Source organism: Miniopterus natalensis, chromosome 2, assembly GCF_054644295.1.
Source record: "Miniopterus natalensis isolate mMinNat1 chromosome 2, mMinNat1.hap1, whole genome shotgun sequence".
Taxonomy (NCBI): Eukaryota; Metazoa; Chordata; class Mammalia; order Chiroptera; family Miniopteridae; genus Miniopterus; species Miniopterus natalensis.
Window position 1 is genome coordinate 151,673,817 of NC_142082.1, and position 26,396 is coordinate 151,700,212.

At 40.0% G+C, this 26,396-nt stretch overlaps 2 pseudogenes; one reads left to right on the forward strand and one right to left on the reverse strand.

Annotated features, from left to right (window-relative positions):
- Nucleotides 1-4,165: 4,165 nt before the first annotated feature.
- On the forward strand, nucleotides 4,166-5,552 carry LOC107528351 (large ribosomal subunit protein uL4 pseudogene; annotated as a pseudogene).
- Nucleotides 5,553-18,992: 13,440 nt separating this feature from the next.
- Nucleotides 18,993-20,223, reverse strand: LOC107528350 (keratin, type I cytoskeletal 19 pseudogene; annotated as a pseudogene).
- Nucleotides 20,224-26,396: the final 6,173 nt, after the last annotated feature.

Genomic DNA, 26,396 nt, shown 5'->3' on the forward strand with positions numbered 1-26,396 from the left:
TTGCTTCTCTGTTGGGTAAGCACATAATTTATTAGTCAAACTAAGACACTTATCCAGGACCAATGCTAAAAAGGTGAGATGCCAGTATAAAAAACCAGGGAAGTCCCAGGGAGACCAGGGATATATAGAAAATGGAGATAACAATATCTATCTTTTAAGGTTAGTGCTAAATTGTAAACAATACTTTAAAAGATCTAACAGAGGGTTTGTCATAGAAGACATCTATTTTATTATAATTGGGTATAGGTCTATACATTCCAGAAATCTGGAATATATCCTTTCCAACTCCCATCCCACCTTCGACATTCTAAATTTTACCAATCCCTCCTAATTAAGCTAAAATATCATTTGGGGGGTATTCATTTTATGAAGTCATCTGTGACCATCCAAATCTAATGGTCAAGTGCGAAAAGGCAATATGATTGATCTAAAATACCAAACTCTAGAATGAGATAATCAGGGAAAGAAGAACAAATTTTAAACCAAGTCAAACAGAATTGAGTATTTGTACCATAGTACCCAATCTGTACTATGTGAAAAGATGTTGTGCTCTTCAAATGATTCTCTATGAGAAGAGTCTAGAAAGATAGAGTAGGGAGCACCAGGTATCTGTCTCCCCACCTAGATAACGGCAGTCAGAATTCGTCTGATATAACTATTTTAAAACTTTAGAGTCTGCTGAAGGCTTTCAACCTCCAGAGGAAGACTAGGATGGTAAACTGGTTAATATAGGTCAATTTCAGCTCTTTGCACATTAGCAGTAATCAGCTCCCCACCCCCAGCCACCTGGCAGACAGCTGTGCACAGCTTATGGGAACCAGGGTAGGCAAAAGGGGCTCTATCCTCCAAATAATGGGGATCCATGCTTTCATTGCTGATTGCTGCTTCTGATCACAGAAGGGCAGACAAAAAGGTGGGCAGCCATTGTTATAACTTTCCATCTTATTCTCCCCCACCAGTTGAAGTGATTTACAGAGGATTTAAAGGGTAAGAACCCACATTTCCCACTTCATTTTTCACTGTTTTCACTTTCAGGAGGCAGACATTAAAGACTAGGACATTCAATAACTACAGCACATACAGGAACATTAGAAACTGACCAGGCACATGCCCACAGAAAGGCTCAGAAAAGACCTGAGAAGAACATAAGTTTATACCTGTCTGATCCTCAGCACAGAGACAGCCTACAGCAATAAGAAAAAAAATTTTTTTTAACAAAACAAAACAGAAACAACAATAAAAAACAGGAAATTCTCAGAAAATGGAGAATCTGATTTCCTGAGTTAACAATTTATTAGATTCAAATGTCCAATGTTCAACAACAACAAAATCACAAGGACAAATAAACAGGAAAATATAACCCATTCAAACAAAAAATAAATAAATAAACAGAATTCATCCCCCAAAAAGGCCTAATGAAAGATATACTAGACAGACTTTAAAACAAATCTCCTAAAGATGTTCAAAAACTCTCCCTGGCTGGTTTTGTTCAGTGGTTAGAGCATCGGTCTGTGTACTGTAGGGTCCCAGGTTCAATCCCAGCCAAGGGCACATACCTCGGTTGCAGGCTTGATCCCCAGCCCCAGTTGGGGCGTGTACGGGAGGCAGGCAATCTCTCTCACATCGATGTTTCTCTCTCTCTCTCTCTGTCTCTCCCTTTCACTCTATCTGAAAAAAAGCAAAGGAAAAAATATCCTCTAGTGAGAATTAAAAACAAACAAAAAAAAAACTAAAGGAATATAAGGAGAAAGTCAAGAATATATGTGACCAAAATGGAAATATTAATAAAGAGATAAAAAACCTAAAACAATACCAAAAAGAAATTCTGGAGCTGAAGAGTACAATAACTAAAATGAAAATTAGACTAGAGGAATTCAAAGGCAGATTTAAGCAGGAAGAAGAAAGAGTCACCAACTTGAAGACAGGACAATGGAAATTATCAAGTCTGAGGAACAGGAAAAAAAAACCTGAAGAAAAGCAAATAGAGCCTAAGGACCTGTGGGAGTTCATCAAGTGGACCAAAATACACATCATGGGAGTCTAGAAGTGTGAGTTGACCAGCTTTGTTCTTTTTCAAGATTTTTTCGGCTACTTGAAGCCCCTTGAGATTCCATATGATTTTTTTAAATTTTAAATTTATTGTCGAAAGTATGACAGATATCCCTTTTTTTCCCCACTGACCCCTTCTACCCGACCCCTGCCCTGACCCCCCAGATCTTCACTACATTGTTGTCTGTGTCCAAGGATTATGCATATATTCACATAAGTTGTTTGGTTAATCTCTTCCCCCCACCCCCACCTTACCTCTAATATCAGTTAGTCTGTTCCATGCTTCTATGTCTCTGGATCTATCTTGTTCATCAGTTTATTTTCTTCTTTAGATTCCACATATGAGTGAGGTCATGAGATACTTGTCTTTCTCTGACTGACTTATTTTGCTTAGCATAATACTCTCCAGGTGCCTCCATGCTGCCTCAAAGGGTAAGAGACCCTTCTTTTTTACAGCTGCATAGTATTCCATGGTGTAAATGTACCACAGCTTTTTTTATCCACTCATCTACTAATGGGCACTTGGGCACTTGGGCTATTGTAAATTGCACTGCTATGAACACAGGGGTGCATAAATTCTTTCTGATTGGTGTTTCAGGTTTCTTAGAATATATGATTTTTAAGATGAGTTTTTCTATTTGTGCAAAAAATGTCACTGGAATTTTGATAGGGATTGCATTGAACTTGTATATTGCCTTGGCAAGCACTGACATTTTAACAATTAAGTCTTCCAATCCAAGAACATGGGGCATGTTTCCATTTATTTATGTCTTTTTTAAAAAATATATTTTTACTGATTTTTTTAGATAAAAGGAGAGGGAGAGCGAGAGATTCGGCCGCCTCCTGTACGCACCCCAACTGTGAATTGAACATGCACCTGGGTATGTGCCCTGACTGGTATCAAACCAATGACCTTTCAGTGCACAGGAAGACACTCAACCAACTGAGCCACACCAACCAGGGCTATTTATATCTTCTCTTTTTTTCTTTCAGCAATGTTTTATAGCTTTCATTGTACAAGTCTTTCACCTTCTTGGTTAAGTTAATTCCTAAGTATTTTATTATTTTTAATATTATTGTAAATGGAATTGTTTTCATGATTTCCTTTTCAGCTTATTCACTGTATATAAAAATACAACTGAATTGTGTATATGGACTTTGTACCCTACTTTGCTGAATTCATTTTAATGTGTGGAATCTTTAGGGTTTTCTACTCACACTTATAATTTCAAAACATATTGCAAAGCTATAGTGAACAAAACAATGTGCTATTGGCATAAAAACAACCATGTAGACCAATGGAACAGAATATAGGGCTTAGAAATTAACCCTTATGCATATGGCCAAATAATGTTTGACAAGGGTGCCAAGATGACTCAGTGAGAAAAGGACAGTTGTTTCATTGAGCAGTGCTGGGGAAATTGGATATTCACATGCAAAAGAATAAAGTTGGACCTTTATCTAACACCATATGCAGAAGTTAATTCAAAAGAGATCAGGAATTTAAATGAAAGACCTAAAACAATAAAACTCTAAGAAAAAATCATAGGACAAATAATTCACAACGCTGGATTTGGTAATGATTTCTTGGATAAGTCACAAAAGGCATAGGTAACAAAAGAAAAATAGACAAATTGAACTTCGTGGAAATTAAAAAATTTTATGCATCAAAATACTTTGTCAAAAGAGTAAAAAGGTGACCCACATAATGGGAGAAAATATTTGCAAATCTGATAAGGAATTCATATCCAGAATATTTAAATTACTCCTAAGACAACAACAAAAACCAAATAACCTAATTCAAAAACAGGCACAGGACTTGAATAGAGATTTCTCCAAAGAAAATATAAGAATGGCCAATGAGCACACAAAAAGATGCTGAATATCACTAGTCATCAAGAAAATGTAAATCAAAACTTCAATGAGATTCCACCTCACAACTATTAAAATGCCTACTATCAAAGACAAAAAACAAGTGTTAGTGAGGATCTGGAGAAACTGGAACCCTTGCATACTTTTAGTGGGAATGTGAAATGACACAGCCACTGTAGAAACAATATGCAGGTGCCTTATAAAATTAAAAATAGAACTACCAGCCCTCCTTGTGGGAGCCATGGGGTTGAGAGGAGCATAGCCATCCCCTCTCCCCACCATGACATGTTGTCATCCACCAATATCAGTGTACTCCGAAAAGGGGAAATCATCTGGCAAAAATGTCCCTTTGCCTGCTGTGTTGAAGGCTTCCATTTGATCAGATATTATGAACTTTGTTCACCCCAGTTTGCATAAAAAGAAAAGACAGCCCTATGCTGTTAGTGAATTACCAGTCATCAAACCAGCGCTGAGTCATGGGTTACTGGCACACCTATGCCTCGAATTCCCAGAGTTCGAAGAGGTGGGCCTCATTGTTCTAATCAGGGTGCTTTGGGAAGTATGTGTCGGGGGGGCTACATGTATGCACCAAGCAAAACCTAGGTGTTGCTGGCACCACAGAGTGAACACAACACAGAAGTGATATGCCATCTGCGCTCCCCTGGCTGCCTCAGCCTTACCAGCCCTGGTCATGTCTAAAGGTCATTGTAATGAGGAAGTTCCTGAACCTCCTTTGGTGGTTGAAGGTAAGTTGAAGGCTACAAGAAGACCAAGGAGGCTGTTTTGCTTCTTAAGAAACTTAAGGCCTAGAATGATATCAAAGAGATCTATGCCTTTCAGCGAATGAGAGCTGGCAAGGGCAAAATAAGAAACTGTCATCTATCCAAAGCAGTGGACCTTGCGTTATCTATAATGAGGACAATGATATCGTCAAAGCCTCCAGAAACACCCCTGGAATTACTCTGCTTACTGTGAACAAACTGAACATTTTTAACCTTGCTCCTGGTGAGCATGTGGGCCATTTCTGCATTTGGACTGAAAGTACTTTCCACAGATTAGATGACCTGTATGGCACCTTGTATAAAGCTGCCTCCCCGAAGAGTAACTACAACTTTGCCATGCACAAGATGCTCCATACAGTCCTGAGCAGAATCTTGAAAAGTCCAGAGATCCAAAGATCCCTCTTAGTACCAAGCAAGAAGATTCATCGCAGAGTCCTGAAGAAGAATCACTGAAAAACCTGAGAATCGTGTTGACGCTAAACCAATATGCAAAGACCATGTGCTGGAACACCAGTCTTCACCAGGCCAAGAATCACAAGCTCCAGGTGGATAAAGCAGCAGCAGCACTAGATGCCAAATCAGATGAGATGGGATTCCAGGCAAGAAGCCTGTGGGAGGGAGGGAGGGAGGGAGGGAGGGAGGGAGGGAGGGAGGGAGGGAGGGAGGGAGGGAGGGAGGGAGGGAGGGATTATGAAGCAGAAGAAACCTTTGGTGGGTAAAAAGGTTGCAGCTACCAAGAAACCAGCAGCCAAGATGAAGTCAGCAGAAAAGAATCCCATCACAGAAGAAAAGAAGCCTGTGGCAATAACTTGTTTATTCCATAAAGGTCAAATCACTTTAGACAGCTAATTTTGAATTAAAACCTGATCAAAGGCATTGAGAAACATGAAAAAAACAAAAAGAAAGAAACAGTTAGGAAGGAAGTTAGGAAGGAAGTTAGGAAGAGAAGGAAGTTAGTTAGGAAGTTAGTTAGTTAGTTAGTTAGTTAGTTAGTTAGTTAGTTAGGAAGGAAGGAAGGAAGGAAGGAAGGAAGGAAGGAAGGAAGGAAGGAAGGAAGGAGAAGTGAGAGCAGGGTCTCAAAGAGATATTTGTACACCCATGTTCATAGCAACATTATTCACAATTGCTAAAACATGGAAGCAACTTAAGTGTTCACTGATGAATGAATGAATAGGCAAAATGTGATATATACAGACATACATGAAAAAGGAAGGAAATTCTGCAGTATGCCACAACATGGTTAAAACCTGAAGACATTATGCTAAGTGAAAGAAGCCACTTACAAAAAGACAACTACTGTGTGATTCCATTTATATGCGGTACTTGAGAGAGTCAAAAACAGAAGGACAGAAAGTAACCTGGTGGTTCCGGGTGTTGGGAGGAGGAGGGAATGGAGAGCTAGTGTTTCATGGGTATAGAGTTTCCACTTTGCAAGATGAAGAGAGTTTTGGGGACGGATAGTTCTGATGACTGCACGTCAATGTGACTGTATTTAATACCACTGAACCGCACCCTTAAAAATGGTTAAGACGGGAAAATGTATGTTATGTGTATCTTACCACAATAAATGGAAGGGGGAAGGAGATGTTCTCCGTGGATGTACTGAACTGACAGAGAAGTAACGGGAAAGAACATCACGAAATCGGGACAGGGGTAAACCTTGCTGTGCATAATATGTCCTTGAACATTTTAATTCATTCAGGTAGCTAACCATCATCAGCGCTATATGGATTTTGTTTGTTTTACTTCCTGTTGATTAGACCTATGGGAAAGTTTTTTCCAGAAAATAATCCTAATAATTTCACAAAACAAAGGGGAAAGGGCATAAAGAGTTCCTAAGGCAAAGATACACAAGAATCCAAGGAACAGTTCTCATTTGCTGTATTATAGACAGACACATAAATAATTGCTTTAAATGTAAATTATTTTAGTTCTGAGAAAATAACAATAGGCTAAAGGTTATAAACAAGTCCCATTTCATTAAAGGTATGCAAAGAGGTTTTCGAAATCTTTATAGCTTAAAATTATTTGGCCATATGTTGATAATTGTCAAAGCTGAGTGATGGAGCTAGAGGTCACAGTCTTCTCTATGTTGCATTAAGTTTCATACTTTCCATGAGGTGTTAAATAAAATTGCTTATTCAGTGCATTCGTTACCATATAGTGTTAAGTCACTTTTGGCTATAAAGAGTCACATGGTTCCATAGGACAACAATGGACTAGAATGCAAAGCAAGGAGACCGCTCAAATGAAATACACGCACCAGGCAATCACTGAAGCTCTCTACTTATTGCTTCAGGATCCCAACCTCCAAAGAACAGTAAACGTAACCAATCTGGCCAGTTGTAGCACTTTGCAGTGTGACTGTACCTCACAAACTGATATACCTACACTTGTATTGAAAACGTCTTCAGCAGCGTCCCACTTTTGATTCACTAAAATTCCATTCTTAGACAACTGAATGCATTTATTTGCTTTTGGAAAAATGTTATCTGCCCATCCATGGGTGCAACTGCGATGTCTAGATTCATAACAAAAAAGGAATGTGAATAGTGTCTGGTACGTATTAAGACTCAGAATTCCACAAGTTCCATGTACCACAGGCACAGATATTAAATCCATTTCCTATAAAACTGCTCCCCAAATCGCTTGGGGGGAAAAATAGTGGAATAGGACGGCTTCCCAGAAATGTTATGTCAGGACAGACTTTAAGAATAGAAAATGTAAAGAAGAAAAAATTTAGAAGACCTTTAAAGTCAGCATGCTTTTTAATCAATTAGAACTTTGGGGATTAGCCAACAACTGTTCAGAGTGCCCACATTTTCACAGCTTCTTCCAAAATACATAAGTGTGCATAAGAAAGAAACTTCCAGGAAACTCTTATTTACAGTTGTCTTTTTACTATAATTTAATGTACACAACATTGAAAGTACTGATGCATGAGAATTGTTGCCTAAAAAGTATCTGATCATTTGAAATTATTTGGGTCTTTGGTTTATGGCCATGTGACAGTCGAAAGCACTAGAGATGATTTGAAAACTGATTTACATTAAAACAATGCCTTCTATGTCTTTAAAAAATTGTTGCTATTAAGTGTTATAAAACTGACAACAGGTTTCCAATTCAACCTATTTTCTAGGTATTCCATAAATTAAATTTTGAATAACGATTATCAGTATTTAAGTCTAGTCTTCATAGTGGCCTCTTTCAGAGTAAATATGTGTAATTGGTTTCAGTAGTAACACTTCAAATTAAGTACAAAATCAAGATATTTATATTTCACCTTGTTTCAGTATAGCCCATCAGTACTTATAAGAATAGTATTTGTTTTATTGAAGCTATTTTAAAAGTATGGCTGTTCTTTGATTCTTTCAGGCTGAAAAGTATAAGTTCAGAGTTTTTTATTTTAGTCTTGTCTTTAAAGTGAAAAATTGAATAAAGCAACCAGCACTTGACAACTGAAAAAAGAAAGAATTATGGGAACTTATCAAAAGGTAACAGAAGCCAACTTGAAAGTAACAGGTTATAATTTGTTAGGAAATGATGACTAGACACTACTATAAATGAATAAATTTAAAGTTTAATGAGAAATTAGATTTTAAAGTCTCAAAGTACAGCTCCACATAATACTTTGCAATTACAAAGAAATTTTATAGTAGACAAACCTGGCAGACAGCACCTTGGCCAAGAGATTGAAGTGAACAGCATCAGTAATGGGACAAGACAAACCATGGGTCATCTCAGGATTGCTAAGATGCAACTAGAAGAACACAGCATCTGTTTTGTGATTTTCCTGTTGAAGATGCCTAACCTGAGTCTAATCACGGGGAAAACTCAGACAAACATAAATTGAAGGCCATCCTATAATAGCTGGCCTTTCATCTTTAGAAGCCTCAAGGCCATGAAAGTCCAGGAAATACTAAGGATCTGTTCCAGACTGTGGAAGACTAATAAACAGGACAACTAAAAGCAATGGGTGGGGTGTGGCTGAAGCTGGGTTTAGGTGCTTTGGGATCCCAGGACTTTGCCATGTGTTAGGCACCAGAGGCTCTCTCCAGGACTTTTAAGGGGTAGAGATCAGGTTACGCATGGGAGGCACCACTGGGACCGCAGGCAGTTTGAGTCCACCCTGTACGCTCAGGACACTGGCTGAAGGAGGACTGCACCTCGTGCCCTGCAGTGCCAACCAAGGCTATGGCGAGAAGGTTCTCTTCTGAGACGATGCCTCAGCGCGCTCACATCTTTAACAATTAAGGAGCTTTTTTCAAAGCTCAAGTACAACTACATTTTGAAACCAGAAGACTGTTTCTCTGAACCAGCTATATTACAGCTGGCCAAGAGAACAGGGCAGATGGCTGATCTGGAGACAATGAAAGGTCAACTGTGCCTTGATACCAAGAAAGCTGGCACTCACACCCTTCTCTGTGGCTCCACAGACAAACACGCTTGGACTGCTCTCGCCACTGTCACTGCCTGTGTCTGTCCTCTAGAAGTAGGCTGTTCAGATATCCACTGGCCGTTTCCAGTACTGACCCGTGGGCAGGCTGGGGGCACAGTGTTCCTCAGCTAGGTCTAGTCCTACACTCGCAGGACACACCCGTCAACACTGTACTCCTGTGGAAGCGAACGTTCATGCATCATGTGTTACTAGCATCCTTACTGCCCTCAGTTCTTTCACTCAACATGCAGAATGTAGGGTTGCACAGAGCCATGCAGGACCCGGAGGGAGCAATGCATATACTGGGGCTCTGCATGAGAGTACAGCTATAGAGATGTCTTCCAAATAAGTCATGTGTTAGCACACAGTACATCTTAATAAACATTTTTTTAAAAAGCAATGGGTAATTCTGAATGGATCCTTTTGTCATAAAGAACATTATTGGGGCACTTAGTGAAACCTGAATGGGGCCTGAGGATAAACGATGCAATCAATGTTACAGCCTGATTCTGATGGCTATATTATGAGTATGTAGGTTGAGGTCTTTAAGAGAAAAAAAAGCACTAAATATTCAGGATGTGGTGCATGAGGTAGGCAACTTAAAAATCAAGCAGGAAAAAAAGTTCTATGCACTATATTTGCAAATTTTTTGTACATTTGATTTTTTTAAATTAAAAAGATATAGAACTCACACCCAGTGTAATTACCCTAGGCAAACTGCCTGACCTTGATTTCTTTACATCAGTTTCTCAGTCTACAAATGGAAACAATACTGCCTACCTCCCAAGAGCATTATGAAGATTAAATTGCATAAAAATAATGCTTAGTATACTTATTGGAAGGACGTTTTATTTAACACAAAATATATTAATTTTGAACCCTACTTTTATAGTATTCTGCTTCATGAGATGTGTTACAGCTTCAGGTTTTTCCTTCCGTTTCTCCCACGCATCTCTTACAATTCAGCCTATAATAAGTGACCAGGCTGCTCCCATATCCCCAGCACCTACCCTTCCTTTCCATTCTGTTCCCTTCATTTTCCTCCTTTCCTTTCCCCTTACTCAATGTGCATTCATATTTCAAGCACCTTTTTTTAAAAAAAAAAAAAATTTGAGCCCATAGGACTGTACTCCATCTGCTCAGAATGATGGCTCCCTTATCTGTTTTCTCCTCATGCCTTCCACAGACAGTCTTCACAGTACCTCTAACATCACATAGCGAGCACTGCGATCGGCTTCTGTTCATTCCTCCACTATGATGACGGCCCACTTGATGGCATGAAACCGAACGCATCTCAGCCACCATTATGCTTAAATCAGGGCTTGGCTCCTAGCAGGTGCTCAACAAACGAGTTCTAACTGAATGAATTAACCAAAGTGAATGAACAAGTGAGGGCATGAAAGGGGCCAAGGCTACCTGAAGATCTGGGGGCAGATCAAGCAGGCATTTACTTTCAATTTTTGATGAATAGTTCATTGTCTTGTAGCTGTGTTCTTCCCCTCTTAATGAGTAATCGGTTGTTGTTGTTGTTTTACACACACTCTCATATAAACAAACCCTGAAAATATATATCTTCTGCCACTCCTACCACCATAGGTAAAAACTAGATTTCTCTTCTACAATGATTTCAACCAACAAATATTTGAGTGCCCGCTCTGCGTGAGGCACCATGCTAGCATTCCAGGGTGAGCAAACCAGACGCAGTGTATGGGGTGTGGGGGGTGGCAGCACTTTTCTTTGCGTGTTCCAAAACCTTGCCTTATCAAGTATCTGACCAGGTTACACTTCTTTATTTAACAGGTGAAAAACACAGCACATCATTCAAGGTAAGTGAGTTGCCCTGTGTCACTGAGGAAGCTAGTGGATGACTCAGGACTGAAGTGCTAAGCCTTTCAGTTATACATTTAATTCTTAGCTACATCAGATTATCTCCCATATTTCAGGTGAACAGTCTCATTTAATATATAACACAGTAGTGTCAATATCATAACGGTGTCACCTTAAATCACAAATACTTAAAGGGAAGGGCAACGAACTTTAACTCTGGTTAAAGGTGAAAGACTAACTTTAAGAGTCTTTATCTGAATCATTTAACGACACCCAGAAACTTCTGAGAAACATAAAAGGTGATTATAAAATATGAAAGTCTAGTGAAGGAAAACCAAAATTTAAGAGACCAAATTCTTCCAGGACTAAGCCAGTATCTCATTCACTCGAAAGATGTGTGAGGGTTTTATTTTCAGCCCATTGAGTGGCCCAGATGAAAATGGGTGACTATTCATAGAAAAGTAGCAAGTCCGCTGTACAGAAGAGTGATTAAGGATCAATAACCGGGTTGGGCAAAGGGACTTAGCTTAAAGCTGATTTTCCTCCTTTTCAGATTTTTATATTCTCCTTTAACCGACACTGCACAGCTCATGTGGAGAGGTTGGGGGGCAGAGAGGGGACTCACACAGATTATGGGAAGGGCTTTGCTTTATCTTTTACCTGGACTATCACCACAGCCCAAAGTTAGTTACACACCAAACTAATTGCTACTCACAATAATCACAAGGAACCTGTGCTTCCTTCTCTGGGCAGGATGCCCATCCCTCACTGACCCACCTGAGTCCCACCTTCAGGGCGCCGTCAGTGCTCTTCCTCTGTGGACTCTCCCTAGTCGCCCCGCTGCAGGTCTCTGACACCCCTGTGCACCCCGGGAACAATCACTTCCCAGCCTGCATAACAGGCCTTGATGTCTCTCACTGCCTAGGCCAGAAAGTGCACACGGACACACAGCCCATAGGCATGATTTGTTTGATCCACAATACAAAGTAACATCTTTTTCATTAGTTACAACTACTAAGAAATTTTACATTAAATTGCAGTCTTCAGGCTTCTCTAGAAAAACTGGAAGTTCCACAGGCAGGGGTTCCTTACCAGAGCTATTCTGAATTTGAGTTTAACCAAGAAATTTTAGACTCTTGGAAATAATATGTAATCTTATTTACAACTCACAGAATAGCCTAACTCACAGTGTCAATTTATGCCTCATTCTCAAAATGATTACTTACATGAGATGTGTTGAATTCAGTCCCAAAAAACCAATGCATTAAAGACCTACTGATGAAATGTAACAAATATATTTTCTGACTGCCTATTTCAGCAGCCACAGAAACAACAGATTTTTTTTTTCCAGTTACAGTTGACATTCGATATTATATTAGTTTCAGGTGTATAGCATACAATATAGCATAGTGGTTAGACATTTATGTAACTTACAATGTGATCCCCCCCCCCCCCCCGTAAGCCTGGCCCCCTATGCAGTTATTGCAATATTATTGACTATATTCCCTAGGCTGTACTTTACGTCCCTGTGTCTATTTTGTAACTGCCAATTTGTAGTTCTTGATCCCTTCACCTTTTTTACCCAGCCCCCAACACCCCTCCCCTCTAGCAACCATCAGTTTGTTCTCTGTGTCTATGAGTCCAGAAACAACAGATTTTATTCAATAATCCTTCAGTCCTACCCATATAAAAAGCCATTGTACTCAAGGCAAACCCAGTTTGCAACCTAATCATTCCTAAGCAATGGTCAAAGGGTAAGAATTATGTAAGCCAAAGTCAGATTTCCTAAATTCCTATTTTACCCCACAGAAAAAGCAAAATCACATGAAAAAAAGAAAATCTCGATATAGGTTTTTACAAGTCTTAAGCACGTAAAAACTTACTTTTAAAGAGCCACATTATGAATATTGCATATCCTTTTAAAGGTGTTTTGTTTGTTTGTTTGTTTCTTACAAGGACTAGACAGACTGAGATTTTACTTAAAGACTTCATTAGACACCAACTTCTTTTCCTAACAAATCTCCTTATGGCAAAGTGCAAGCTTTCCTGTTTTTTGAAGGACCTTTGAATCATCTTCACTCTCATTGGTTTCATTTTTTTCAAGGCCAATTTACAAATATACATAAAAGTCTTCAACTGGTAAAAGTTAGATTTGCATGGGAACCTACCCATCAGTGACCCCTCTCTTCCATCTCAATTCGTTAATAAGCTTTTGGGAAAGATATTCCAATAAGTCAACCACATCTATTTACATTGTCAATCACCATTTCAAATATATGTTACACAATTTGGTAGAAAGCATTTAAACGGTTACAAATTTAGGACAGAGTATCTTCTTAAAAGTTGTCCCAAACCTGCTGAATTTGTAAGAAATGCTACCCATTCTGTTTGATCCTCAACTCAGGTCCTACCTTGCTACAATGAAGCACCTTTGAAGAGAGAAAATTCCTCTGTCAAAAATTTTTGCCTAATTCGAAGTCCTGTGGAACTGTAGAGAAACAATCCAAAGTTTTTCCATCTCAGAAATCAGCCTGTCCATTTAAATGGGTACATTGTACGGTATCTGAACTGTATCTCAATAAAGCTGTTTTGTTTTGTTTTTAAAGTTAGTCTGTCAATTTTGTTTTAAACCACAATTTATTACTTTAGTTTGGTGTTAAGCCCTTTCAAATACTGTTCCTTTTCTAAAACTGTTAGCACAATCTAATACAAAAAACTGAGCTTGAAGGTTGTATCATTAATTTTCATTCTAAGTTTTTGATGACTACCAGTACTATGCTATGTGCTCCTAGAATAAGATTTTATTGACTGATATTCTGTTTTTCACAAACCTTTTCTTAGTCATAACAACAAGCAAACACTTTGAGAAATGTGGCAACTTACAAACAAGGATGGGGCTCTGAAAATAAAGCTTTTGCTTGAGGAATAGCTAGGGACAGGAATGCAATGAGCCACTGTGACCAGATTCCAGAGCTACGGTTCAATGAACTTTGCTTCCCTAGGAAGGGCAGAGGAATTTCTTTATTGTAAAGCATACCATAAAACCAGATGGCTACTAGCCAACTGCTCAAAAATGTGGATCACCTAAAGGAATTTCTCTAGGAACTGATTCAGGTGTTTTATTTATGCAAATGGAGTAGGCAGAGACAGTAATTCAAGATATGTCTGGGTGATTTACACATTTATCTTACCAAAAAGCAACAGTTTCAAGTGCATGTACTCTCCTCTCTACCCTTAGAAATATTTACCTGGGGGGAGGGGGGATCTACCTAAGCTAACAAGCTACTAACCATAACCAGGAAGCCATGTGCATACACCCAAGGAATAAAGGAATCGGGGTGACATTCTGCTAGAAAACATGAGCTCCCATACGAGGCAGGGAGCACTTTATTTTGACTCTCAAGAAATATTTGGCAATGCCTGGAGCTACTGGTATGTAGGGAGGAGAGGTTAGGATGCTGTTAAACATCCTACAGCTAATACATTTACATTCTTTAATTTTTTTTCATGACTCAGTTGTGTTTTTTCCCCTAAACTACGATTCCTTTAAATAAGTTTCTTTAGTACTTTTGAGATATGATTCAACTTAAAAGTGCTTTTAACTATAATTCTTTAAAATGTATCTATTTTATGTAACAAAGTATCCTTAAATTATAGCCATTGAAGTTATTTGCATCACATTTATTTATTTATTTATTTATTTATTTATTTATTTATTCATTTATTTAAAGACAAAGTTACATCTTTGAAAATCTCTATTATGGGTGGGATACAAGGGGGAAAAAAGCCTTCGGTAAAGTAAAGGGGTTAGCTACATGATAATTATGTTTAACCTGACCTACAAAGCAACCTGAGCCTTTCCCTTGGTTTTCCAAGGTTCCACCCCTTTCCAGATCTTTTCATTAATACTACACTCTAAAGCTTTCTGTCCACAGTTTTAAAATGGAGGAGAACCATAAACCTTAGTAATTTGTTCTCTTAGCTTGTATTAGATCTTGCTTAGCCACAGAAAAGTTGGTTATCCTGTAACTAAAGAATGAGGCTCAGGTGAGCAGTAAGGGTTTGAATATAAATCGCTTTTTATAGCTGGAATATTTAAAATAGTTTCTCCTCTTCCCAGTAAATTTCATGCACATGAAAATAATTTTAATTCTTAGGCTAAATTCATTTCTTAGCTACTTTGAAATAGTCTGGCCTTTTCAAAGAAGAAAGCTTTAATCCCACTGTTGTCTTCAGGAAGGTCATTTCGTTCACTGTGAATCAGTATTTTTGTGCACCTGGGCCCACTCTGCTTTCTTTATGGGTATAATTAACTTAATTGCCTTCTCAGTGCTTTATGTTAGGAAAACGGGAACTACTTGAAACTTCTGAAGATAACTGACATTAGAATATGATTAATTTGTGAACAAGGTTCACAATTATTCTAATTCAAAAATCTACACAATGTGATGAGGCACCACATGGTTGGTGTTCTGACCGAATTTTGTCAGTGTACTGCATATAAGTCATGGAGTAGCAAATAAGAGTTTAAAAAACCAAATATAATGGTGAATGATAGAAAATTTTTGTTCTGAAGAGAGTAGCTTCATTTCTTGAAAATGTGGTAAAACTAGTTAAGAGATCTGGCCCAGTAATCAGTCAGCCCAGGGTTAAATTCCAGCCTCTACTACCCTACAGCTTTGGGCAAGTTGCGTCACTTCCCTACAGCGGTATCTTTATAAAATCAGGATAATGAAATTATTTATTTTGTAACATTCTGAAGGATTAAATTAAGTAATGCATGTAAGGCTTGGTACATTTACATATTCAGTACTCAGTAATGCTAGCTACAAATTTTATCTACACACACACACACACACACACACACAGCGTTTGTGTGTATTTTAACAGGAAATTGGAACTGGCCTGGGCCCTTTTGAAAATATATCATAAAACTAATGTAGCAAAACTTTTAGATATCTGTGGTATTGATTTGAGTAGAACAAGCAGATTTCACATTCTCAGATGTTTGCATTTGCTCCTAAAATCTTGTAAAATGAATTTAAAAAAAATTTTTTTAATTTTGCAATTACAGTTTACATTCAATATTGCTTTGTATTAGTTTCAGGTGTACAGCATAGTGGTCAATCACATACTTTACAAAACATTCCCTCTGGTATTTCCAGTACCCACCTGGCACCATACACAGTTATTACAATATTATTGACTATATTCCTTATGCTGTACTTTACATACCCAAGACTATTCTGTAACTAGGACTCTGCATTTCTCAATCCCTTCACCTTTTTCACCCAGCCCCCAAATTCCTCCCCTCTGACAGCTGTCAGTCTGTTCTCTGTATCTATGAGTCTGTTTCTGTTCTGTCTGTTCATTTATATTGTTCTTTAGAATCCACATATAAGTGAAATTATATGGTATTTGTCTTTCTCTGACTGGCTTGTTTCACTTAGCATGATACCCCCTTGGTCTATCCATGGCAAAGTGAACTTATATTAACATGTTATCTGAATTCCCTGTTAGCCTTTTGGATGTTTTGCGTTTCACCAGTGTCTCTTCATTTTCAGCAAAAGTGGAACATCTTTTCTAGACACATAATTCTACTGATCATCTGACTGTATCATCTACATATTACATTTTCCATTGTGAAAATGATTTTTTCAGGATGTTATTGCTCACCAGTGATGCAAGTAGGAACATGCAGTAATGGTCCTTGAGACATTTCTTCTAATCTTGGAAAACATTAAATTCTCATTTGCTTTATAGAAATGGCTTGGAAATGCATAACATCTGATAACACTGCACTTACATAGGTTGGGTTTGGGATAACAGTAGTAACCATTAGGACATCAGCCCAAGTGGGAAAAGAAAAAAGTATCTGCTCTTAAAATAATGTTGAAAACTCTGTGCTTTACTCATGTTAACCTTCACTCAGCAAATTCTTTAATCTTGCTTTTAGTTTTTCCATTGCTCACAGCAGATAAAAAGCCACAGATTAGGAGAGGAATGAGAGTGGTTCTGGAGGGAAATAGCTACAAGAGTGTGTAGCTTTTAGATATTAACAGGAATTGTCTAACAATCTGGCATGACTAATAGAAAAAAAAATATGACACCACCCAACATTTCAGAAATGAACATTTACAATTATATCCTTGATATTAAAAAGGTTTATTATTCAGCACTGTAGATAGCAAGATAGTGTATAATTTCCCAGAAATTTCAACCAAAATATTTTTCAGTTGTGACTCCATGTACCAGATGAGGGATATAGTATAACATAATAGAAAAAGCATTCTGGCCATTAAATGACAACCAGGCTTCTTTTTTCTCCTGTGGTTTCCATTGGCCCACCTCTTATGTCTTTGTGAAGTCAAAAGAAACAGTGTAGATAAACGGTTTTAAAGTTCTCTACAAATGAAACTGGTTGATAAACAAAAGATTTTCTTTAACTATTGACACTAGTTATGATGGTTAAGGTGACCATCAACAAGATATTTGGCTAGTGTAGGATTTCTCAGGTTGCCACTATTGACATTTTGAGCTGGATAATTCTTTGTTGCGGGGCTGTCCAGTGCATTGCAGGATGTTTAGCAGCACCCAAACCTCTCCTCCTAAATACCAGTAGTTCCAGACATCGCCAAATGTCCCTTGAGAGTCAAAAATTCCCAGGCTGAGAACAACTGATTAAGTGTATTTAAATTAGGTATTGAACTGGCACAAAGCACACACTTTGAAAATTTAGCACTCAACAAAGGATTTCATTCGCTCACTCAACTACAATTTCACAAGCACCTAATATGAACCAGGGATTCTTCTAGGTGCTGAAGAAATAGTGGGTAACAAGACAAGTATAGTCCTGCTCTCATGATGCTACCTAACACGCAGGTTCATCTTCATGTTAAAGTGATTCAACAAATTACTACAAGAGGCGAGGAAGAAAGATTCTCTGTATATACAGCTTTCAACCTGGTAAACTGAAGGCCTCATGCCAACTCCTTTCTCTAGTCTTAAATAAGTTTGATCCCACGCTCTGCCTCCACCTGTTCCTGTCAAGATAGCAGCCCACAGTGTCCCAGTTGCCATGGCCACTGGTGCAAAGGGCCCAGGCCTGGCACCTACTTCTAAGGTCTGTGAAATGTGCACTTTCACCACCCACCCCAATCACCTTCTTCCCTGTCTCAGAGACCAGCTGCCGAGACCGAGTCCTCAGGCCGAGAGTCGTGAGGCCTAAGCCTGGCAGTCTCCACACTGGGAATCCTGACTGTGCCCTTCCTTTGAAAAAGAGAATGCGGCAGACAAAGCCTCTCCTTTCATGGGGTTTAGTGTACTGGGATGGGGGTGGGGGACAGAAAATAAGATTAAAAAACACAGAGTTATATAGTGGTAACTACTGTGATGAAAAATAAAACAAAGGAGGATGCAAGTGGGGCTTCCAATTTCAAATAAAGTGGCCAGGAAAGGGCCTCTGTGAGAAGGTGCAGTTAAGTAAAGATGTGAAGCAGATAATTGCAGCACTTTTTAAACACTGAAAATAAGGTTTCAAGTGACTAAAATTTCATATCAGTCAAGCCTTTCAGGTCTGCAATAAAAAGTGGTATCACTTAACACATGAGCAAAGAGAAAATATTAGGAAAAAATTAAAATTAATAAAGGAAAATTCTTTGTTTTTAATTTTATTAACTGATTTTAGAGAGAGGGAGGGATAAACATTGATTTGTTGTTTCGCTTATTTACGCACTCATTGGTTGATTCTTGTGTGTGCCCTGACTGGGGATCAAACCCACAACCTTGGTGCATGGTAGAAATTATTTTCTTACTCTATTCTAGGGGGGGATAATTTTGGACAAAAGAAAATAAGCAAATATAAACTATTAAAAGTCCCTAACAAAGCCTCCCCCCACTCAGGCCATAAAATTTTACTGACAGGTCAGAGGAAGAGCCAGAGGTAAGGGACCCTCCCCTCCCATGCCCCTACCCAGGAGTATGCATCCCTCTGCTGAAAGGAGGAAGTCCAGGAGGCTCTGAACTCAGGCAGTCTCGGTGGTGGGCAGGTTGTTCGTAGTAGGCATCCTGGCCCTTGAGCAGGCTGTGGTAGGTGGTGACCTCCTGCTCCAGTCGTGTCTTGATGTCCATGAGTTGCTGGGAGAGGTTCTCACACTCAGAGTCAGCACGAATGTCACTCAGCTGGGCTTTGATAATGCTGATCAGCAACTGGATCTGTGCCAGCTGGGCTCCAAACCGAGCTTCTGTTTCCACCAGTGTGCCTTTCAGGGCAGCTTTCACGCTGAGCTGAGACTGCAGTTCAATCTCCAGACCCCGGAGGGTGCAGAGGTGCAACGCAGGTCAGTGGCCTCCATCTTGCTAATCTGCAGTTGCTCTGAGTGGCCAGCAACCTCCAGGTTCAGCTCCTCAGTCTGGCTGGTGAACCAGGCTTCAGCATCCTTCCAGTTCTTCTCAGCCATGACCTCATATTGCCTTCTCACATCATTCAGGATCTTGGCTAGGTCAATGCCCAGAGCTGAATCCACCTGCACACAGGCCTGGCCATCCACCTGGCCCCTCAGAGCACTGATTTCCTCCTCGTGGTTCTTCAGGTAGGCCAGCTCTTCCTTCAGGTTTTCAATCTGCACCTCCAGATAGGCTCTGGCCAGGGTCAGCTCCTCCAGCTCCTTATGCAGGCCACTGATGTCCACCTCCACACCGAGGCGCAGGGCCTGCTTCATCTCAAACTTCATTGGGAAGTCATCTGCAGGACAACCTTCGAGTTTTCAATGGTGGCACCAAGAATCTTGTCCCGCAGCTCCTTGATGGTCTGGTAGTGGCTGTAGTCGTGGGCGGGCCCGGGCCCCTGCTTCTGGTACCAATCACACATCTTCACCTCCAGGCCACGGTTGGCCGCCTCCAGAGTGTGCACCTTCTCCAAGTAGGAGGCCAGGAGGTCGTTAAGATTCTACATGGTCACCTTCTCATTGCCCCCCAGAAGACCATCAGACCTGTCCAGGGCACCCACATAGCCACCTCCTTAGGCCCCAGAGGAGGAGAGGACATGAAGTGGGGGGAAGACATCAACACGCCGCCACAGCAGCCTGACCCCCTGTGGATGCTGGGCACAAGGTGGGCTCCTCTGGCTTGGAAGTGCATGGTGACACCACCCAGACCCCCGAAGGACTAGGAGGCCGATGACTGGCAATAGCTGTCGGAAGTCATAGCAAAAGAGGACTCAGGGCCACTAGTCAGAGGAGCTGTGGTCAGCAGGAAAAGTCACAAAGTCTATTTTTTTATGAGTCACAATAACATTTGTAGGAACTAACTGTAAGGAACTGGCTTTGAGACCCAAAACAAGGAATTAAAAATCCTTTTCCAGATGAAAAAGTATAAATTGCAGTGGGACCCAGGAATCTTGGCTAGAAATGGACAATTAATAAAAGGTACGTGGGAATGAAAATTCTGAAAGAAGGGCTTTTAGTGCATCAGTGGTACCTGCCATTGCCAATACAGTTTTCCTTAAGTTTACAGAAATGAGTCACCATCAAGACTGTAGGAGAAGCACCTTTCCCACCCCTGCCAGCTCATCAGAGAGCTTTCATGACATTATATGATGACAGCTGCCCACTGAAAGTGGGGGTTATGTGAATATCTTTAATTTTCTATTCCTTTTTTCTACCTTCCCAGTGCCCACAATGTGATTAAAGCAAATCTCCCAGGTTAACAAAAACACACAAGTTATTCATTCAGTTCTGAAACTTGGAAATAGGCATTAGTTCTCAATGAAAATGAGCTTCAACTGGGCACCACACTGACTTCAGAACAAAGATTGCCATCATTGGCAGTTTCCTCCTTGCTTCCTCCTGAACACTTCTCTTCCCTTCCTTTCACTGTTTTCATAACCAGTGGCCTGAGTTTACCACTGTCTATAAAAGGACTATAGTGGAGCTCTAATTAGCACCCTTGTCAGATCTCTGGTTCTTGCACAATAGACAGCATCTCTGAGTACAATCACTCAAACCCAATTTTTTATTACACTAAAATGTTAAGAGTGGGGGAAAAAGTTATGACTAATTCTCTTAGTTAGAAAAATTCAAGTGGCTTGCCAACATATATGAGTAGGATCCTAATATTAATATTTATTATTACATAGAGATATAAACACATATACATGTATATGCATATATATAAACACATTCTATTATACAGCCATGCATTATAGTTCTTTTCTTTAATGGGGTAAAAAAGAAGAAATACAGTTTTACCTGTTTTTGCAGAACATCTAAAAGTAACAGGATTCTTTTTTTCTTTTTTTAAAATATATCTTTATTGATTTCAGAGAGAGGAAAGGAGAGGAAGAGAGATGAAAACATCAATGATGAGAGAGTTGTCATTGATCGGCTGCCTCCTGCACGCCCCCCACAGGGGATCAAGCCTGCAACCTGGGCATGTACCCTGACCAGGAATCTAACCTCGATCTCCTGGATCCTAGGTCGATGCTCAACCAGTGAGCCATGCCCAGCTGGGCAGGATTCTTAAAAATTAACACTATTCACATATCTCCAAAGTTTAGTAGGCAACTATCACCCAGCTAATGAGATAGGATATAATGCAGTTACACAAGTTCCCAGGAAAAAAGCAGGAGAGAGAGGGCTTGAGTTAGGTATTTCCAAGAAATTTGGTTGCACAGCAAAGACCAGGAAGCTATTCTTGTTACCATATCCAGAATCTTTTCTAAGAATATGCTTCTCTTTCTCCTTGAAAATGTTGTTTTTCCCGTCCTCACTAGTTACAATAGATTATAGAGTTGCTTTTGTATTTAATACTTTGAATAAAAATACAAGAAGAAAGTATTTCTCCATTACTAAAGATCAACAATTAGTATCTTTATGTTCAGAAATGTTAAAAACTGGCAATAAGAATAAAAAAGTTACCCGGCTGGCATGGCTCAGTAGTTGAGCATCAACCTATGAACCAAGAGGTCACGGTTTGATTCCGGGTCAGGGCACATGTCAGGGTTGCAAGCTCGATCCCCCAGTAGGGTGTGTTTTTCTCTGCCTCTTGCTCCCTCTCTCTCTAAAAATCAATTTAAAAATTTATTAAAAAAAAAAAAAAAAAAAAAGAATAGTATGGGAGACAGAAAGTAGGGGGGTTAAGAGCATTGGTTTAAATCCTAGCTTCCCCAGCCATTGAACTTGAACAAATTATTTAATTCTGTATGGGCTTCTGGTTCCTATTCTGTACAATGGGAACAATGGGTCCTATTTGTGATAATTGAGTTTATGCACATAAAGCACTTAGGACAGTGTCTGACAAACAAAGTAAGTGCTCCATAAATAATAGCTATTATTATGACTCTCACAATTACGATTATAATTAAGAGGGCTGAAGCAGTAACCAGAGATATGGAAGGGACAGCTGCATATAGTATGTTTTGGGTTTGTAGGAGGCGGGTGGGGAAGTTGTTAGTCAATATTCCCAGTTATATAATCCAGGAATATATTTCATAATCTTAACTATTATTCAGAGGCAGTAAATATTGTGCAATTATATTTTAAAATTTAGGCCAATGTACATTTCAATGTCTCTCAAATTTTAAAACACCATCAACTGAAAGAAGCATCACAATTTCAGAGACGTTAAAATGTGAAAAAGTGTACATTTCAGATGTGATGAAATACATTAAGAGATGGAAAACAATGTAGTGATATTTCAGGTATTAAATATTCCACAGTCTCATCTTTTTCTGTAAGACCTGGGAGCTAAAATCTAACTTCTGATCATTCCTAGTTTCTGCCTCTCAGATTGTTTTAAAGACATGCCTATTAGAGATGGGCAGAAGAAAGACGACTTTTATCAGGAGTTTTGTCCTTAAAAGCCAAGTCCTAACAGTGAGAAATAACAGGGAAAAGAAAAAAAAAGGCTCTAAAAGGTGAAAGAAGCCCGGCTGGCATGTCCCAGCAGTTGAGCATCGACCTATGATCCAGGAGATCGGGGTTCGATTCCCGGTAAGGGCACATGCCCGGGTTTTGGGCCCGATCCCCAGCAGGGGCCGTGCAGGAGGCAGCGGATCAATGACTCTCTCATCATTGATGTTTCTACCTTTCTCCCTCTCCCTTCCTCTCTCTGAAATCAATGAAAATATATTAAATAAATAAATAAATAAATAAATAAATAAATAAATAAATAAATAAATAAATAAATAAATGTGAAAGAAGACCGCAGAAATGGAAAATAATAAAGCTATAAGATAATGAAACTCCTGACAATATAAGAAAGAATTCTGGGGCCTTTCAGTGGAGGAGCAACCCAGATCTTATGAACCCCAATCTCTCCAGTCAAAACATCACAGCATCAAAAAGAATGCCAGGAATAATAAAAACTGTTAAACTGAAAGGGACATCTATTCCATGAATTCTCAGAGAGCACGAAGTGCACTACTCCCACGCCTTAATATGCCCCTGCATAAAACTGCTGCATATTCCTGATAGGAGCATATGAATGGTGTAGACACAGAAGGAAAGCTGAGAACCACCGATGTTAGAATATTTAGTTTGCAAGATGGGATTACTGATCAGAAAGGGTTACATCTGACATTCTCTCTCTTGTATAGCACAGCCAACATGTCAGTTAGTCTCTCTTGGAGTATTCTCACTAATTAAGGAACTCAGGACCACCGAAGGAACACAATTTCATTTTCTGACAGTGTTGTCAGAAAATTCCTATGTTGAAGCAAGATGTGCCAGGCTAGCTTGGGGTTCTTCTATTTATTCAGTATTTATTGAGCCTTTGAATGGACCTTGAGGAGTGATGGGATGGATGACTTGAGTTAGGGGCTGGTAAGGCAGGTGGAGTAGAAAAACGAGGAATATAGGGAAGAAATCGAGGTGGCTGGCAAGAGTGAATGCAGGAGGATTTTTTTCTACAGGGGTAGAAGACAAATAGGGAGCTCTGTGGATCATGGAAAATAATCAGTGCCACTTGAATCAACAGGGAATCAGTGTTGAGAGGAGAGGAAACAGAAGAAGAGGGTGCTGGTTCTATGAGGTAATTCAGGCCGTAGGGAAGGCTGACATAACAGCGGGTGGGTGGGGCTCAAAACCCGCACAGGAGGCCAGACTGAGGAGAGAGGCCAGAAGTGACAGGCAGCTTTGGCAGGGACAAAGGGGAAAGGAGAGCTAAGTAGGGAGCATTATGAAAAGCGATGGGAAGACAAATGCCTAGGAGAGCTTGCACCTTGGGAAGTAATTTACAACTGTAAACAACCAATCACAATCCAGTAGATTATAGAGATACACATAAAATGCCAAAAGAAACCCAGACTGTGAAGGGAGTGGAGTACCCGTGTTCACTCTAACAAAAGTCCTGAAAACATGTTATTATTTGAAAACTTCCCAAGCATTGTTCTAAGCCCCTTAAGAATATTAACTTTTTATTCTTCTAACAACTCCAAGATATGGGTAATATTTATATCCCCGTTTTATAGATGAGGGAACTGAGTTAAAAAGAGCCCCAAATCACCCAGATAATTACTACAGAAGGATTCAAAACCAGCCAGCTTAACTCCAGACTCTCTCTAAGCCATCATAGTGTATTCTTTCCACCTTGATTTCTAGGGCCTAACACAAGGCCTGGTCCAGAGGAAACACTGAAATACTTGTTGAAGGGTTGAAAGATCCCTAGCTTTAGTGGGATCATAAGAGACAAACTATGAAGGACACAGGCATTTGAAAAGAACACAGATACTACTGGAATTAATTGGCTCAGGGGTCTGAATGAAAACTGGGAGAGAAATTTTCCCAACCTGGTATGGATTTCCAGGTTGTATCAGCAGACATTGCTCCAAACAGATGGATAAGCCGGCAGACACAGGCTTACCCATGACCTTTTGAAGGTCCAAGTTGCCGGGGCAGAAACCTCTCAATATTTTTCAGCTGGTATATAATTTATTTGGTTCTGTATACTGACTTTTCACCTCTTAAATGTACTCGTAAGCATAAATTTAAAAATACAAGTAACATTATCCTGAAGGCATTGCACTTTTTAAGGCTTCTATTAACACGTGTCCTAATATAAAATTCTGCCTACCAGAGGCCCAGGGAACATCGTAGCCTTGCACAGCAGGGCTGGATATGTGGCCTGGTGCAGTCCCCAGAATAGGGGCTGTAAGGCAGGATAGTAAGAAGTTAGGAAAATTCCTTGGCAAGTGGAATGGGGAAACTGAGAGAGATAGCTGAACAAAATGACTGAGCAATTCACAGCCAGATACAGAAGGTCACCTCCCTAAAGATAACATCTAGGCCTCAGCTGTATTTCAGCTCCAGGCCCAGAAAAGCAGCAAAACCAGGTGAGTGACACCAGGACTAGCTGCAAAGACTAATGACCCCCTCCCCTGGCACTGACCAATCAGTAGAGATCATGAGCCTAAATGGGCACACCTGGAAAACTGATAAATATTCTGCTAAAACCCTCCCCTGAGACCTCCCCAAAGATTCCTGCCTGCAAGACAGAGATAAAAACCTCAAAATAAAGGACCCAGTGTGTGCTTCCCTCCTGGGAAGAAGCACGCCCATACCCACCCCCCCATCTTCCCTCACAGGCTGGCATCTCCTAAACTCTAAGGGTCCCCACGAAACTTACAACCAGGGAAGAAATGGCATCGGCAGCTCATACTGGCTAATCCCCTGAACCTGTCTCCAAGGCCCCCTTTCTCTGACTTCCCAGGGAAATAAAGCAGCCCCACCTTGGCTCACTTCTTTCCTGAAACGTTTCTAGAGAGCCAAAGCAGCCCCACCTAGGCTCTCTCCTGTTGCTTCTTCTGTGTTAAGCCCTTCCTCCTTTGACTGTCCCTCAAAGTCACCTGGACTTGTGTTGTGAAATCTTTTCTGCATAAAGTCAAGAACCCACACACTATTGCCTGGCCCTATGCCCACCAGCTCAGGGCCAGATCCCCTGCCGTTAACAGGTGAAGACGGTGAAGTTGACAGTGTAATTCTGGCAACTGGGCATGGGTGTGAAAGGGGCCCAACCTCTGGGTTTGCTGTTAGCCTGTTGCCGCATTAGTGAGACAGTAACACAAAACTGACTGTGGGCTCCCAGAACACATGCTGCTGCTAATGTCCACTGTCAACCACACTCCAACAACAGATGGCTAATTCTACACAATGCTCTGCAAATGATGCCAAATGTATTCCTGAAAACACACGTGACTCCTAAAGTGTGGGCAATGCATAACTAGTCCAGCTTTAGTAGTTCAAATAAGATTAAATATTTGTATGAACTCAAAAGGTCCGTCTCTATACGGAGGGGTTACTGGTAAAAGTTAACCAACAGTCACCAAGTGATCGTTGTTCTCGAATATAGAGTATCTCATTACAGATATCAATAACAGCCAGCTGGAGAGCCATGGAAGGCTTCTGGCCATGGGAAAGATGTGATCCAAAAAT